We start from the raw sequence: 17,150 nt of genomic DNA, 5'->3' as shown, positions 1-17,150 counted from the left end.
ACGTTGTTCACTATTACCAGGCACGTCACTGAATGTCCCATGTTCTCCAATAATTATTCCCTTAGTTGCCTTATTACCCTCTCATTTAGATAATCCATCACTAATGCCAGATCTCGTACATCAACACTGCTGACACAGTCACTCAGCTGCTCCCACAGCTTTTGTCTCTCTTGATCATTCGTATCATGGTCAGGTGCGTAAGCAATATGAATCACCCAAATCTCGCAATACACTTTCATTGTTACCCACAGCAGCCTGGAGCTCACCTTTTTACACTATTTCGCACATTCCCACAACTCCTGCTTCAGCAGTATAGCTACCCCTTCCATAGCATTTGCCTTCACACCAACCCCTGACTTTAACCCAAAGACACATCCAATCCATTCTTCCCTTTACCCTTGAGCTTTGAGTCACGCCCATGTTCCTTCCCCCAAATAGAACACCTCTTTCACTCTCCTTTCTTCTCATCTTGGTTCACATCCTAACACTGACAGACACCCACAGCCCAGCCCAGCCCAGCCTAAGCCTTCGAGTTGAAAATGGATTACAATAGAGGGTTGTCCCCCATGCCCCATCCCGCTCTCTCCCCTTCCTGGTCGCCTTTTACAACACGCGGAAAATACGGAAATAGAAGTCTCTCCCCTACCCATCCCCCTCCCTTGGGATACCAAAAAGTTCCCATACTTTGTCTAGTACAGATGGTGGTATGGCGGAAGTCCACTGCTACGCTCATGTGATAAACCAACCGGGCCCTCTGCAAAGACATTCTGGTGTGACTGAGGGATAAAGTTACTACGTAGGAGAGACCGCCGCCAGCTGTCTGAAACAGGTCGATGGTTTCTGCACCATGACTATACGCTTCCTTCCCACACGCTCGTGTCTCCATTCAGAAAAATTTTGGCTCTAAAAGAAAGAAAATAAAAGATATTTCTCGTTCACCTAACCTCGCCCCACGTGATTTTTTTTTCCTGGTCCCTAAAATAAAAGTGAAACTGAAAGGGAGAAGATTTGCTGACATTTCAACCAGCCATGATAATGTGAGAGCGGAACTGGATCAGTTCACAGGTGAAGACTTCCAGCGTCGCTTCCAAAAGTGGCAAGAGACATTGTGACACTTGCATGACATCAGAGGGACATTACTGTGAAGGGAACTTTCTTACAGAATTATTTTATGTATGCTTTTCTGTTAAAGCATAGGCTAAGAACTGTTTGATCACGCCTTATATATATTATTATACTTGATCTCCGTTTCCCACGTCAGCGAAGTATCGTCAGGACACAGATGAAGAAAGACCCATTCACTCATACACACACACACACACACACACACACACACACACACATATATATATATATATATATATATATATATATATATATATATATATATATATATATATATATATATATATACACACATTCACAGCCATATACACATGTACATATTCATACTCGCTTGCCTTCATCCATCCTCGGCGCCACTCTGCCCCACAGGAAACAGGATCATCTCCCCCTACGTCAGTGAGGAAGCGCCAGGCAAACAGACAAAAAAGACCACATTCGTTCACACTCGGTCTCTAGCTGTCATGTGTGTAATGCACCGAAACCACAACTCCCTTTTCACATCCAGGGCCCACAGACCTTTCCATGGTTTACCCCAGACGTTTCACATATGCTGGTTCAGTCCATTGACAGCACGTCGACCCCGATATACCACATAGTTCCAATTCACTCTATTCTTTGTACATCTCTCACCCTCCTGCATGTTCAGGCCCCGATCGCTTAGAAAAAAAAAGAAAAAATTCCCCCCCATCCTTCCACCTCCAATTTGGTCTCTCGCTTCTGCTTGTTCCCTCCACCTCTGACTCATATATCTTCTTTGTCAACCTTTCCTCGCTCATTCTCTCCATATGTCCACACCATTTCAGTACACCCAATTCTGCTCTCAACCACACTCTTTTTATTACCACACATCTCTCTTACCCTTTCATTACTTATTCGATCAAACCACCTCACACCACATATTGTCCTCAAACTGAGATGGCATTACTGGTAAGGATCTTTCTGTTAGACTTAAGCAACATAAATATAGTATAAGAATGGGACAAGAATCAAATGCCTTGTTTAATCACGTTAAAAACTATGATCATTGTATTGACTGGAGTAATGCCATCTCAGTTATTAACTCTTAACTCCAGTACCACGAGAAATATTGAATCCTCTGTTATTAAATACACAAAGAATTATAATCTTAATATTAGTGATGGTCTATACAAATTGGATAACTTTATTGTTGATAAAATTTGTAAAAAATTCACCTTGTCCACATAATAAGTTTATGACACGCTCGTTGTCTGTCTTGGACAATCGCATGTTTACCAAATGGCGTCCTAGCTACGTTTCTTCGTTGTATATAAACTGACTGTTATACTTTTCTCGTGTCTCCCCTGATGATGTGATTATTACACGAGAGTGCACTTGGGAACTTGTGTTTCATTTTCCCCGTGGACTCATAGGAATATATATATATATATATATATATATATATATATATATATATATATATATATATATATATATATATATATATATATATATATCCCTGGGAATAGGGGAGAAAGAATGCTTCCCACGTATTCCCTGCGTGTCGTAGAAGGCGACTAAAAGGGAAGGGAGCGGGGGGCTGGAAATCCTCCCCTCTCTTTTTTAGTTTTCCTAATGAAGGAACAGAGGAGGGGGCCAAGTGAGGATATTCCCTAAAAGGCTCAGTCCTCTGGTCTTAACGCTACCATGCTAACGCGGGAGATGGCGAATAGTATGAAAAAAAAAAATCTATCTATCTATATATATATATATATATATATATATATATATATATATATATATATATATATATATATTTTATTTTGCTTTGTCGCTGTCTCCCGCATTAGAGAGGTAGCGCAAGGAAACAGAGGAAAGAATGGCCCAACCCACCCCCATACACATGTATATACATACACGTCCACAAACGCAAATATACATACCTATACATCTCAATGTACACATATATATACACACACAGACACATACATATATACACATGCACACAATTCACACTGTCTGCCTTTATTCATTCCCATCGCCACCTCGCCACACATGGAATACCATCCCCCTCCCCCTCATGTGTGCGAGGTAGCGCTAGGAAAAGACAACAAAGGCCCCATTCGTTCACACTCAGTCTCTAGCTGTCATGCAATAATGCCCGAAACCACAGCTCCCTTTCCACATCCAGGCCCCACAGAACTTTCCATGGTTTACCCCAGGCGTTTCACATGCCCTGATTCAATCCATTGACAGCACGTCGACCCCGGTATACCACACCGTTCCAATTCACTCTATTCCTTGCCCGCCTTTCACCCTCCTGCATGTTCAGGCCCCGATCACTCAAAATCTTTTTCACTCCATCTTTCCACCTCCAATTTGGTCTCCCACTTCTCCTCGTTCCCTCCCCCTCCGACACATATATCCTCTTGGTCAATCTTTCCTCACTCATTCTCTCCATGTGCTCAAACCATTTCAAAACACCCTCTTCTGCTCTCTCAACCACGCTCTTTTTATTTCCACACATCTCCCTCCCTTACATTACTTACTCGATCAAACCACCTCACACCACATATTGTCCTCAAACATCTCATTTCCAGCACATCCACCCTCCTGCGCACAACTCTATCCATAGCCCACACCTCGCAGCCATACAACATTGTAGGAACCACTATTCCTTCAAACATAGCCATTTTTGCTTTCCGAGATAATGTTCTCGACTTCCACACATTCTTCAAGGCTCCCAGGATTTTCGCCCCCTCCCCCACCCTATGATTCACTTCCGCTTCCATGGTTCCATCCGCTGCTAGATCCACTCCCAGATATCTAAAACACTTTACTTCCTCCAGTTTTTCTCCATTCAAACTTACCTCCCAATTGACTTGACTCTCAACCCTACTGTACCTAATAACCTTGCTCTTATTCACATTTACTCTTAACTTTCTTCTTTCACACACTTTACCAAACTCAGTCAACAGCTTCTGCAGTTTCTCACATGAATCAGCCACCAGCGCTGTATCATCAGCGAACAACAACTGACTCACTTCCCAAGCTCTCTCATCCACAACAGACTTCATACTTGCCCCTCTTTCCAAAACTCTTGCATTCGCCTCCCTAACAACCCCATCCATAAACACATTAAACAACCATGGAGACATCACACACCCCTGCCGCAAACCTACATTCACTGATAACCAGTCACTTTCCTCTCTTCCTACACGTACACATGCCTTACGTCCTAGCTTCGTCTCTTCGATGTATATCAACTGACTGTTATATTTCGCTTTTGTGTCTCCCCTGATGATGTGATTATTACACGAAAGTGCACATGGGAACTTTTCGTGTTTCATTTTCCCCGTGGACTCATAGGGATTTTTTTTTTTTAATTATTCGCCATTTCCCGCGTTAGCGAGGTAGGGTTAAGAACAGAGGACTGGGCCTTTTTTGGAATATCCTCACCTGGCCCCCTCTGTTCCTTCTTTTGGGAAATTGAAAAAAAAAAAAAAACGAGAGGGGAGGATTTCCAGCCCTCCGCTCCCTCCCCTTTTAGTCGCCTTCTACGACACGCAGGGAATACGTGGGAAGTATTCTTAATCCCCTATCCCCAGGGATAAGGAATATATATATATATATATATATATATATATATATATATATATATATATATATATATATATATATATATATATATATATATATAATGATATATGTGTCGGAGGTGGAGGGAACGAGGAGAAGAGGGAGACCAAATTGGAGGTGGAAAGATGGAGTGAAAAAGATTTTGTGTGATCGGGGCCTGAACATGCAGGAGGGTGAAAGGAGGGCAAGGAATAGAGTGAATTGGAGCTATGTGGTATACAGGGGTTGACGTGCTGTCAGTGGATTGAAGCAAGGCATGTGAAGCGTCTGGGGTAAACCATGGAAAGCTGTGTAGGTATGTATATTTGCGTGTGTGGACGTGTGTATGTACATGTGTATGGGGGGGGGGGGGGGTTGGGCCATTTCTTTCGTCTGTTTCCTTGCGCTACCTCGCAAACGCGGGAGACAGCGAGAAAGTATAAAAAAAAAAAAAAAAAAAAAAAAAAAAAAATATATATATATATATATATATATATATATATATATATATATATATATATATATATATATATACACATACACACACACACACACACACACACACACACACACGTATTAGGGGACATTGTCAGAGGCGTGATCGATCTGTATCACCTTTGAAATCTCAGGGGGGTAGGCAGGGTGGGCGATAGAGGGGCTACGGTCTCAGGGGAACGCCTCGCCAGTTGTTGATTCTCGTACACGATTTGCACCTCAGGTATCATACCACTTGACCAGCGCTTTCATTATCATCGTCATTATAGAACGATTTATATCATTGTAATGTTTATGTTTAGGTAAAGGAGCTTACACTTTGTTTGAGCTGAGTCGAGTTTGACTTTTATTGTGAAAAATGGGTTATTATCAGGTTGTGGCGGGTGACGTCATGCTTCTTGCTGCCCGCCACGCCCCCTGCTGCCTGCCGCATGACGGTCTCGACATTAACAAAGGCTCTTAAGTCATGACTCACGTGCGTATTAGTGTTAATATCAGCTTGATATTGTATCAGTGGAAGGCAGATCTATGTATGATATTCATAATATATATGTTTATTAATTTTCCTGGCTATATGTGAGCAGTATTGATAATCAAGGTTTGACATGTTGATCCTCGTATATTTTAGTCATGGCTCTGTCTGTGTAGATGTTTTGTGTTCACCTGTGATCCTTGGCAGATCATCGTTCAAGCACTAGTGTTTTTATTTCTTTGGCCTTATTCCCTCCACTCCAGAAGCGGTTATTTCCAGGGGCAATTAATCTCGAGCACAACATTATTTATAGCGTAACCTCTGATGTGGTCCTGAAGAGTCAGATTTAACGCCCGATGGTCCTGCTCAGGGTTGTACCATCGTACCCTATGGGCCTCCCGTCGTGCTCAAGGAAGGGATTGAGAATCTTTCAGCCAGGATGTGGAGCATATTGTTGATGCCGGCTTACATCGTGACTCATCCGGGCAGACTGGACCTTCAAGAGCAAACTTTGGTGGCAGACGGAGCTTCTGGGGTAGAGAACCCCCTGAAACCAGCGTTAGATATAGTTATGGTTTCCCTCTGCAAAGATTTAGTTATAAATTTAAAATTCAGGTCAGGCAGCATACGAGTAGCTAAGACAAGAAACAGGTTCCGTAGACCGTCGGGAGTTTGGTAATATGAAGACCTCTGCCACTCACCCAGTGCCCCGTCAGCTTTACTGACTATCTCAAAGTAGAAAAAAGACCTCTTTGTCTCTCACCTTTGTTGACTTCACTAAAGTTTTTGAACGAATTTATCAAACGTAATCATCAGCAAAGCGGTAGAGGATTCGATCCATGATTTACATACTTCATTAGTGTCGTAGTTAGTCTTCACGCTTCCAATACCATCCATATGGTGTCCAGAGGTCCACGCAGATTGGACCCTCTTGCATCCTCATCCTTATACATGATGCTCTGTATCTGCTCGATGTAAGTACATCTACCGGTCTATTCCAGGAGACACACTCGAGAGCTTCCAGGACTTGAGCACCATCAATATTATCACCGTCAACCAAAACTAGACCGCAGTCATGTACATTGGCCTCGCTTCCAGCACTCTCCCACCCCTTTGCTGCCTCACCACGCCTTAACAAGTTCAGTTTACCAGGCTTCTTGGTGTCGCTTTGGACGACGAACTAAGCTGGAATGAGGAAATTGTGACCATCATGAAATCCTCCACCCATCATCTTTAGAGTTTTCGTGGAATAGACACATTTGAACTCCCATGCACCTGAACTCAAGAACATCCACTCAGTTTTTCATTCTTTCCAAACTCGTGTATTCTTCCCCTGCCTACTCTCCCTCCCTATCGACGATACAATAATATTTTTTTTTTCGTCTGCATATTTAATGTGTTGTATTATACAAGGTGAGCCAATAGTCACTATGCTCCTACCGTTTGACGATTAGCATATTTAATGTTTGTACATTGATACTGATACATTTCCTGTCCAACAAATGTTGGAAGTGGCACCCACGTGCCTTTTAACGTGCACCTACTCATTTTACCTTGTTTGCAAAGAAACGCTCAAATCAATGGGAGATGTTTCTGAAGAAATCTGCCATTGCTTCTTTCATTTCAGGGAGAATTTGAGAAACGTTTTGTAGACTGTGCCTTTCATTGCTCCCCTCAGGTAATGATCAGGGAGTGTAAGATCTAGCAACCGTAGTGGCTAAATGTCCTTTGAAATTGATTTCTCCCCGAACACATCGCTCAGTGGCTTCATCAAGGCACGAGTTGTGTATCCTTTAGCACCGTCATGTTTGAAGTAGCCGCGGGTAATTTTGTCCCCATATCAATGCCGAATGAAGAGGTAAAGAATGATTTCACAGTTGTATTCCGAGTTGATTGTGCCACTGAAGAATATGGGGCCTGTTATCCGATTTCGGGATGTGGCGCGCCACTCTCCAACCTTTTGATCATGTAATGGTGTAATGGTGTCTCCTTGATCTCCTGCGGATTGGTCACCGACCAAACGCGGCTGTTTTGGGTGTTGACGTCACCAGGTTAATGAAACCACGCCTCATCGGTAATAGATATAACATTTTGAATGTCCTTCCCATTGACAGTAATAAAGTCCCCAAACCATTAGCAATATTCACTACGCCTGACGTTGTCCTTTTCCCTTACTTCATGTACTGATGTTATCTTGTAGGGATGCTGGTGCACCTGCTTCTATAGCACCCTATGTTTGCTGCTACACCAGACACCCGTTAACTGTCCCAGTTTACGAAAGTACTTTTTTGAGCTTTGCATTGTGCGATCCGAAATGTCCAATATGTTCTCCATAACTATTACCAGATCTCGGTGCGTCCGCGACTGAAACAGTGGAGTGTAAATGGGGACGGGGAAAAGTGTAATTTCGTCTTCCTTATAAGTGATAATACTAGAGGTTTGTCCATCCCCTACAGCTCGACCTTGGTCCTCTTTAAAGATGCAGTATCACATGGTAAAGAATTTTACCCGTCGCTTGTCTTCAAGAAAGGTAAATTACTGTATCACTTTGAGGTGTATGATATTTGAAGCCTATTCATGGAAATCGTTGAATATTATCGAGCTTCGTGTTAACGATGAAGCCTTGTTAGATGTTATGAGTGCGTCTTGCTTCCGATTAAACGATAAACAGATTTGTTAGAAAGTGATTGTGTTATTTCATAATGCATGGGAAATAAACGTTAAGACAGAGAAGTTCATCTTCCATTACGTAAAATTTACCATTTTTTTGTGTACAAGGTTATGGCCATGGGAAGATCGGACGTTGATTGAGAAGTTGGCATTCCTTATTTATTACGGTAAGACAATTGCTGCTCGAGTGGGGCAATGGAATGGTTAAATTTAGAAGGATACCAGGGGTCATTGCTCAGGAAGGTGGATGGAATCCTGGAAGCGAATAACTAACCAAACGGAGCCATCATATTGCTTTGAAAGGAGACTGAATATTGTGCTGTTTACCTATTTTGTTTAGGTTATACAAGTGCAACTAAATAGTTTGTGTATTCAAAATTAGAAATTCTTTATTTCAGTAAATTTGTATGTGATAAATTGAATTTTTGATTAGGCATCAGGAGCTGGACGATTTGTTCCGTCAGTACCTCTCCTGGTGTGACCCCCCTTCGTATTTCTCCTTTTGACCCCATCTTATGTACCCTTGTGTGACCTGTTTTTACCTCCCGTGGTCTGACCCCCTTCTTACCTCTCTTTGTGACCCCTTCATACCTCCCTTGGTGTGATCCCTTCTTGTCTTTCTTTGTGACTCCTTAACTCTTCTAGTGTGACCCCTTCTTACCCTCCTTTTTACCCTCCTAACCTAACCAAACCTAACCTCTCCTGATGTGACTCCATACCTCTCCTTTTGACCCCTTCTTACCTTACCTGGTGTGATCCCTTACTTTTCCTTGTGATCCCTTTGTGTCTCCCCTGGTGGGATCCCGTTTTATTTCCCCTTGCATGTCCCTTTCTTACCTCTCCTTGGGACTCTTAATTACTTTCTCTGGTGTGATCCTTCCTTACTTCTCCTGGTATGATCCCTTCTTACTTCCCCTGATGTGACCCCCATCTTACCTTCCCTTGTGTGTTCCCTTTTTACCTCTCCATTTGACTCCATGCCTCTCATGGTGCGACTCCTTACCTCCCTAGGTGAAATCCCTTCTTAGCTCCCTGGGTGTTATCCTATCTTATCTCTCCTTGTGACCTCTTATTGCCTCCCCTGGTATGCCTCTTTCTTACCTCCTCTGGTTTAATCCTTTATTACCTCTCCTTGACCCCTTCTTACTTCTCCTTGACTTCTTAACTCTCCTTGTGGCCCCTTCTTACCTTCCTGGTGTTATCCTTTCTTACTTCACCTTGTGACCTCTTTTAACTTCCCCTTGTGTGACCCCTTCTTATCTACCCTGATGAGAACTTTTCATACACCGAATGCCAACAATCTTCAACATTACTGCTTTGAATGGCCCACTATTACAGACTTGTGACCACAAGGACAGTCCTTAATAGACGTATGTGAGAACTTATTAACGGACAATCACTTAGACTTAATTCTTATGAGACACCCCCACTTTGGTGGATGTTAAGTGCATGGTGTACAGCATCTGTGTAATAGATGATGTGTCCTGTGAGTCACGAGTCACTTGTATATAGACAACTTTTCATGTACTAGGTCTGTTGCTTCTTGTGCATAATAAACTGATAAAAAAAAGAGACTCCCCTGGTGTGCCCATTCCTTACTTCCCTATGTGTGAACCCTTCCTTATTGCCTCTTGTGTGACCTTTTCTTACCTCCTCTGGTGTAACTTTACCTCTCCTGGCATTACCCCTTCCTACCTCCCCTGATGTTACCCCATTCTAACTTCTGTTGATTTCCCCTCTTTCCTTTACTGAAGTGAACTTTTCTAACCTCCTCTTGTGTTACCCCTTCTTACATCCAAGGTGTAACCCCTTCTTACCTCCCATTGTATGACCTTTCCTTGCCTACCTTGATGTAACCCTCCTTGACTTCCATGAAATACCTTCTCTTTACCTCCCTTGATGTGACCTCTTCTTACTTCCCATGATTTTCACCTCTCCTTACTTCCCCTGATGTAGGCTTTCCTTATATCCCTGGTGTGACCTTTTCCTTCCTTCCTTGGTGTAACCCATCCTTAACTTTTTGTTTTACATTGGAGACCCCATCATAGACAAAAGTCCACATCATGACCAGTCCTCGATTGATATATGGAGAGTTTAAGGAAAGGGAAGAAAATAAAAAGGAAAATATGAGTTTTGGAGAAAGAAAAAGCTTGTCCTTTGAAAAGTGTCAGGTCATAGTTGTTTTGGAAAGACGTGAGAGGTTAGAGAGTTCTAAAGCTTTGAGGTTTCAGGAAAGAAACAGTTGTCAAAACTATGGTTTAACACCTCCATACCTCTCCTGGTTTAAACCTTTCTTACCTTTCCTGGTGTAACTCCTTACTTTCCGTGGCATAACCTAGCTTTACCTTCTCTGGTGTAACCCATCCTTACTTACCCTGGTGTAATCCATCCCTTCCTCCCATGGTATAACCCTTCCTTGCTTCCCCTGGTATAACTACTTATTTATCCCTTGGTTTGACCCATCCTTACATGTCCTGATGTGACCCCCCCCTTAATACTCCTGGATTAATTCCTTTTTTTTTTTTTTTTTTTTTTTGTTTTATGTTGACCGAGAAGGCACAGGCACCTGAAGACCAAATCAAGGCCATCTCATTAATGCTGTATATGTATATCTTACCTTGAGCCAGTTATCCATTTTATCAACCAATCCTAAGGATGGATGACCACAACCATGATCCAAACCTATGCACTCATCCCTGGGCAGCCTGTGAATGCATTTTGGTCAGGAACGCTAACTGCTACACCACGAAGGTCCATGGTGTTACCCTTCTTCACTTCTCATGTGACTTCTTACCTCCTTCAGTGATCCCACCTTACCTCCTGATATGACCCTCCTTACCTCTTTTGCTATGATCTCCTCTTACCTCATGATCGATCCCTCCCTACCTTCCCAGGTGTGAGTGTCTCATCTTCCCCGATGTGTCCCTGCTAATATTTCTGGTGTGACCCCTTCTTAAGTAACCTTGATGTGACCCCCTCCTTACCTCCCTTAGGATGATCCTTCCTTACTTCCATTGATGTGACACCTTATCATCTCATCAGTGCTTAAAGGGGTGATAGTAAATTCTGAGTAAACAGACAAACCAGGAGGAAAAGTCAACTGAGGATTTCATGTTTGAGAGATGGCTGTAGAAAAGGATCTGGGGTAAACCATGGAAAGTTGTGTGGGGCCTGGATGTGGAATGGGAGCTGTGGTTTCGGTGCATTGTACATGACAGTTGGAGACTGAGTGTGAACGAATGTGGCCTTTGTTGTCTTTTCTTAGCACTACCCCACGCGTGCGGGGGAAGGGGGTTGTCATTTCATGTGTGGCGGGGTGGCGACAGAAATGAATAAAGGCAGCAAGTATGAATTATGTACATGTGTATATATATATGTATATGTCTGTGTATGTATATATATGTATACTTTGAAATGTATAGATATGTATATGTGCGTATGTGGACGTGTATGTATGTATGTATATACAATTGCCATCTGCATTAGTGAGATAGTGTCCTGAACAAAGAAATGGCCTTATTCGTTATATCCACTCTCTAACCGTCACGTATGGTGCAAGCTAGGTTTTAGAAATAGAAAAGTAAAATGGCAGTTATTTATAAAGAAATTCACTCGATTGAAATCACAGATGAACTTGCAGGCACAAGTGATGCAACTGTTGAGTCATTAAAAAGAATTCTGTAAAAAAAATCAAGTAAATGAACCGATAGATTGCTTTGAATATGTTAACAAATTGAGAATTAAAGATATGATGAAACAAAATAACTAATGTAAACAATTTCAGGAATTTCATGTGAATCCAAAAAGCAATTAGACATACAGAACTGAAAATATACATTCCAGCAATATAGAAAAATCATGAGTGTAAATTCAAGTTTTATCTTTAAAGGCATTGATTTCGAGAAAGGAATGACAGTAATCAACTAGAACTTAAAACAAATAATCATTGTGCTATTACTGGCTGAAAAGAAACATAGTGCACAATCGAAGAAATCAAGTGGTAAAATTAATGTGGGAAAAATAGGGGAGCTTGGGAAAAGAAAAGATTAAGTCAGCAGTGAGTGAAAAAAAATGGCTGAGAAAATAAAGGAAACTGATGAGTAAAGAATCAAATCTCATGGTAGAGAAGTGAAATTGAATGAAGAACAAGATACACCAAACTTGGACAGGAAGTAATTATTCTCATACATAAACATCTGGGGATAGGGGAGAAAGAATACTTCCCACGTATTCCCTGCGTGTCGTAGAAGGCGACTAAAAGGGAAGGGAGCGGGGGGGCTGGAAATCCTCCCCTCTTGTTTTTTGTTTTTTCTCCCAAAGAAGGAACAGAGAAGGGGGCCAGATGAGGATATTCCCTCAAAGGCCCAGTCCTCTGTTCTTAACGCTACCTCGCTAACGCGGGAAATGGCGAATAGTATGGAAAAAAAACAAAAAAAAACATAAACATCTCTAAAAGCAAGAAGTCAAAGATCAAACCATATGTTGGGAGAACAGGACATAAATGATAGAAATATGGAGGATATTGATTGTGCAATACAGATCAGTATTCACTCATAGTACAAGGAAATATTAGATAATGGACAGTTTAATCCATTTATTGTTCATTAAGTGAATCAACTGCCTGCCTCTACCCTTAGGTGAATGACACAGGTATTATTGCTTGTAGAGGCATGCCACTCGTTGTTGCTAGATGCTACAGCAAAAAGAATTTCTGTACATTGGTCGCTATGTGGAGATAAGAATGGAAACCTGGATGAGATCTGATCCTTTATTTTGGTATAATTTTTGAAACTGGGACTTTATTACAAATTGCAAGGTAATGTCAATTAAACCCTTAGTGATTATTTTTGTTTGGGGGAAAAAACACTTTAGAAAATACCCCACATCTCACTATGCATGCCTGACAGTACTTATGGCTTACCTCATACACCTGACTGTGGAGCATCATGCCAAAATGAGCATAGCACATACAAACAATGTTTTACCAGGTTGAATTGTATATCATTGTATTTAGAGAATTTTGTTCTTCGTAACAAAGTTACAGGATATTTTGTAACATAATTGAGAATATCCCATTTATGTATTTCACAGTGGATGTTCGGATTGCTGATGTCAGAATATTAACCAGAATGCAAACAGTGTTATACAGATACTGGAAAATCATATGTGTTTTGTTGTGATGTGTTTTCCTGTGTGGGATGAGTGCAGTATGATGAAGGAGTAATGTTCTGTCTCAGATATTGTGTCTGTATCTTTGTTATGAGGGGTCCTGTGATATATTGAATTAATGTTTGCAGTGTTGGAAAAATGGGTCATGTTTAGATCACTGATGAAAAATAACTTGTTTATGTTTGGGGAATGTAGTTTTAGATTGGTAAGTGTCTGATGCAGACTGGGATAGAGGAGGTTGTAGTCCTTGTTGATTGATGAAGTGAATATGTTTTGTCCATTTTGTGTTTAATTGGAAAATGGAGATTTACAAGTATATGCTGCTGAAGTATGGGCAGGAAAGGGTATTTTACATTTTCTTAGTAGTTAGCTCTAGTTTATGAAGGGATTTGGATGGTAGAGGTCTAGTGCTATTGCAGAGGATTGGATGATGAGCATGTTATGGTAGGATTGCATTGAAAGTATATTTAGTTCTTTATGCAGGTGTAGAATGTGCTAAACAACAAGTGATTATTGTGGGTACGCTGTTTTGTGTGGTTTAAAGTTTCTTTTGTGTTTTCTTGAAAAGATGGCTGAATAGGCAGGTTTAGCATAATGTAGGATGGAGTAGATGAATTGTTGTAGAGGGTACTGAGTGAATATTTTTCTTTTTCAGAGTTGTTGATAGTAAGTGTTATGAACACATTTACTTTGTGTCCTTTTGCACTATTGTGCTTGGTGTTGAGTGTGAGTGTTGTGTGTGTCATATGTTATTCTTAGTGTGGTCCGAGTTTTGGTGATTGGTAATGGTTCCTCATCCAGGAAGGATCAGAGTGGACTCATGTCTGATGATGGTTGATATCTGCAGGCGTCCACTGGAAACAGTTCTGTTTTGAAATCTTATTGCGTGATTTGTATGTATTTAACTGGGATGTAATTACCAGACTACTCTATAAGATATTGGTAATGCTCTTGATAATGATGAAAAATAGGGCAAGGGGTGAACAGATATTTGTTGATGCTTGTGTAATATCAGGGTGCAGTGATGTTATTGATGGTCATCTGCACGTGAAAGAACTTCCTGTATGGGTTGCAGGCAGTGAAGGGAGGTTGCATAGGAAGAGATTGAAGAGGATTTGGTGAATACCTTCTTTAGACAAACTCCACTTTATGTGGTGATGCTTTGTCTCCACCAAATGCATAGCAGAGGTTATTCTTGTGGGAATGGAAGCATCTATCCCTGCTTCCTTCAAGACGATTTCTTCATTCAACCATTCCTGTTCTAAGGCCATTCAGACAAGGGATCAGGTATATCGGCCTTGGAAAAACTCTCATTCTTCTGGCTCCCATTCAGCTTTTATCAGTGCCCATCATCGCTACAAGCACGTTATCCATGAGGCGACGCATTCTTTTATTCAAAGGAAGTGCAATAAGCTCTCCTCATAAACCACTGAAAGGTCTTTCTGATCTTTAGCTTTGGGCATTTCCAGCAACTTCTGTCGCTCTACTTTTCCGTTCTGATGGTACTATAGTTAACAAAGCAACTTTCTTTGGTTCCCTTTTCTCCTTTAACTCCACCTTGGATGACTCCACCCCCTGATGCTCCTCATACTAATCCTATGCCTCGACCCATAATCTCATTTTGGTCTGTCTGAAAAGCACTTCTTTCTCTGGACACAAGCAAGGCTTATGGTCCTGATGGCATCCATCCCTGTGTACTGAAAGAGTGTGCCTCTGAACTTGCACCTGTGCTTGCTCGTCTGTTCCTTTTCTGGATAAAAACCAAAACTTTTCCTACTTGGAAATACGCAGTGGAACATCCCATCCCTAAGAAGGGTGTGACCCCTCTAACTATCGTCCTATTGCTTTGACATCTACCATTTCCAAAGTCTTTGAGTCCACCCTCAACTCCCATATCCTTAAACACCTCAAAAATTATAGTCTTCTGATTACCAGTATGGCTTCCGTAAGGCAAGATCCACTGATAATATTCTTTCCTATCTCACTAATGTCTGATCATCATCCCTTGACATATCTAAGGCTTTTGACAGGGTATGGCATTGGGGTCTTATCTCTAAGCTCCCCTCTTTTGGTTTTCTTCCATCATTTTGCTCCATATCTAGCTTCCCCTGTGGCCAATATATCTCAGTGGTTGTTGATGGATGAGCCTCCCCCTTTTCTCCATCAACAGTGGTGTCCCTCAAGGTCTTGTCCTGTCCCCTATACTTTCCCTCCTTTTTCAAACGATTTCCTCTCCTCCTTAAATAATCCAATGCACTCGTATGCTGATGACTCAACACTGCATTCATCCTCATCCTTCTGTTCTGCTCCTTCTCTCACTCAATCTGCATCTCATCTTGATACAGCTTCATCAGTAAACTCAGACTTGGACAGGACATTTCAGTGGGTAAGACAAAATCTTGTTAAGTTTAATGCCTCCAAGACACGTATGTCTGTCCATCTTTCCATCAAAAACTCCTCTCAACTCTTGTCTATCGTTTGACGGTTCTGTAATTCCACCTCTTAACTCAATAAACATACTTAGTATTACTGTAGCATCCAGTCTTTCTTGGAAACCCCACATGACAGGAATAGTTAAGTGTGCCTCTAAGAAACTGGGTGTCCCGTTTAGATATCGAAACTTCTCTTTTGAACCATTGCTCTGTCTATACAAGGGATAGATTCATCCATACATGGAGTACTGCTGTTACATTTGGGGTGGTTCTAACTCTGTATGCTAACTTGACACATTTGGGGTGGTTCTAGTTCTGTATGCTGACTTGACAGGAAACCCCACATGACAGGAATAGTTAAGTCTGCTTCTAAGAAACTGGGTGTCCCGTTTAGATATCGAAACTTCTCTTTTGAACCATTGCTCTGTCTATACAAGGGATAGATTCATCCATACATGGAGTACTGCTGTTACATTTGGGGTGGTTCTAACTCTGTATGCTAACTTGACACATTTGGGGTGGTTCTAGTTCTGTATGCTGACTTGACAGAGTCGAGTCAAAAGCAGTCCGCCTTATGAACTGTCTCAGGCTAACCTCCAAACTTGACCCCCTTGCCATATGCTGAAATGTTCGTTCACTTTCCCTCTTGTATAGGTATTACTTTGGTTTTTGCTGTTTTTTCTCCTAAGAGCTGGCTGCTTATGTGCCCCCACCACTAGCTAGACCACACAATACTCGGCAAGCTGCTGCATCACAAGATTATTGTATGGCCATCGGCAACTCAAGGGTGGGCTGTTTTGATACCTACTTCTTTCCGTACACGTTGAAGCTTTGGAACTCTCTCTCTTCTCTGTCTTTCCTAATAACTGTTACCTGACACATTTCAAAAGACAGATCTTTCACTTTCTTAAAAATTCATAAATATTTTCCCCTTGTCTTTTCTTTTTCTGCTTCAAAATTCTCTATTTCAATTAAGGCCTGGCCTTAATGTGGACTTTTGCCCATGACTGGAACCTTCAACATAAAAAAAGAAGAAATTAGAATTTTGAAAGTGAAGGCTTTATATGGATTTTTTTCTATTCATTCCAGTTCATTGTCTTTTGTGTTAGAATAGTTGTAGGGGTGATTTTTATGTTAAAGGTTGATAAAAAATTACATGTCGCATGAGAGTTTTTAGGATTATGAGTTGTGTGTGTCCGTTAAGAGTTAAG

The 17,150-nt window shown here is 41.4% G+C and overlaps 1 protein-coding gene across 1 annotated transcript in view; it reads left to right on the top strand.

Annotated features, from left to right (window-relative positions):
- Window positions 1-17,150, top strand: part of LOC139757009 (uncharacterized) — a 438,069-nt gene that overhangs the window by 26,803 nt on the left and 394,116 nt on the right. The gene's annotated exons all lie outside the window — the stretch shown is intronic.

The sequence above is a fragment of the Panulirus ornatus genome, chromosome 1, assembly GCF_036320965.1.
Source record: "Panulirus ornatus isolate Po-2019 chromosome 1, ASM3632096v1, whole genome shotgun sequence".
Classification (NCBI taxonomy): domain Eukaryota; kingdom Metazoa; phylum Arthropoda; class Malacostraca; order Decapoda; family Palinuridae; genus Panulirus; species Panulirus ornatus.
This window is presented reverse-complemented; position numbering and strand designations above follow the sequence as displayed.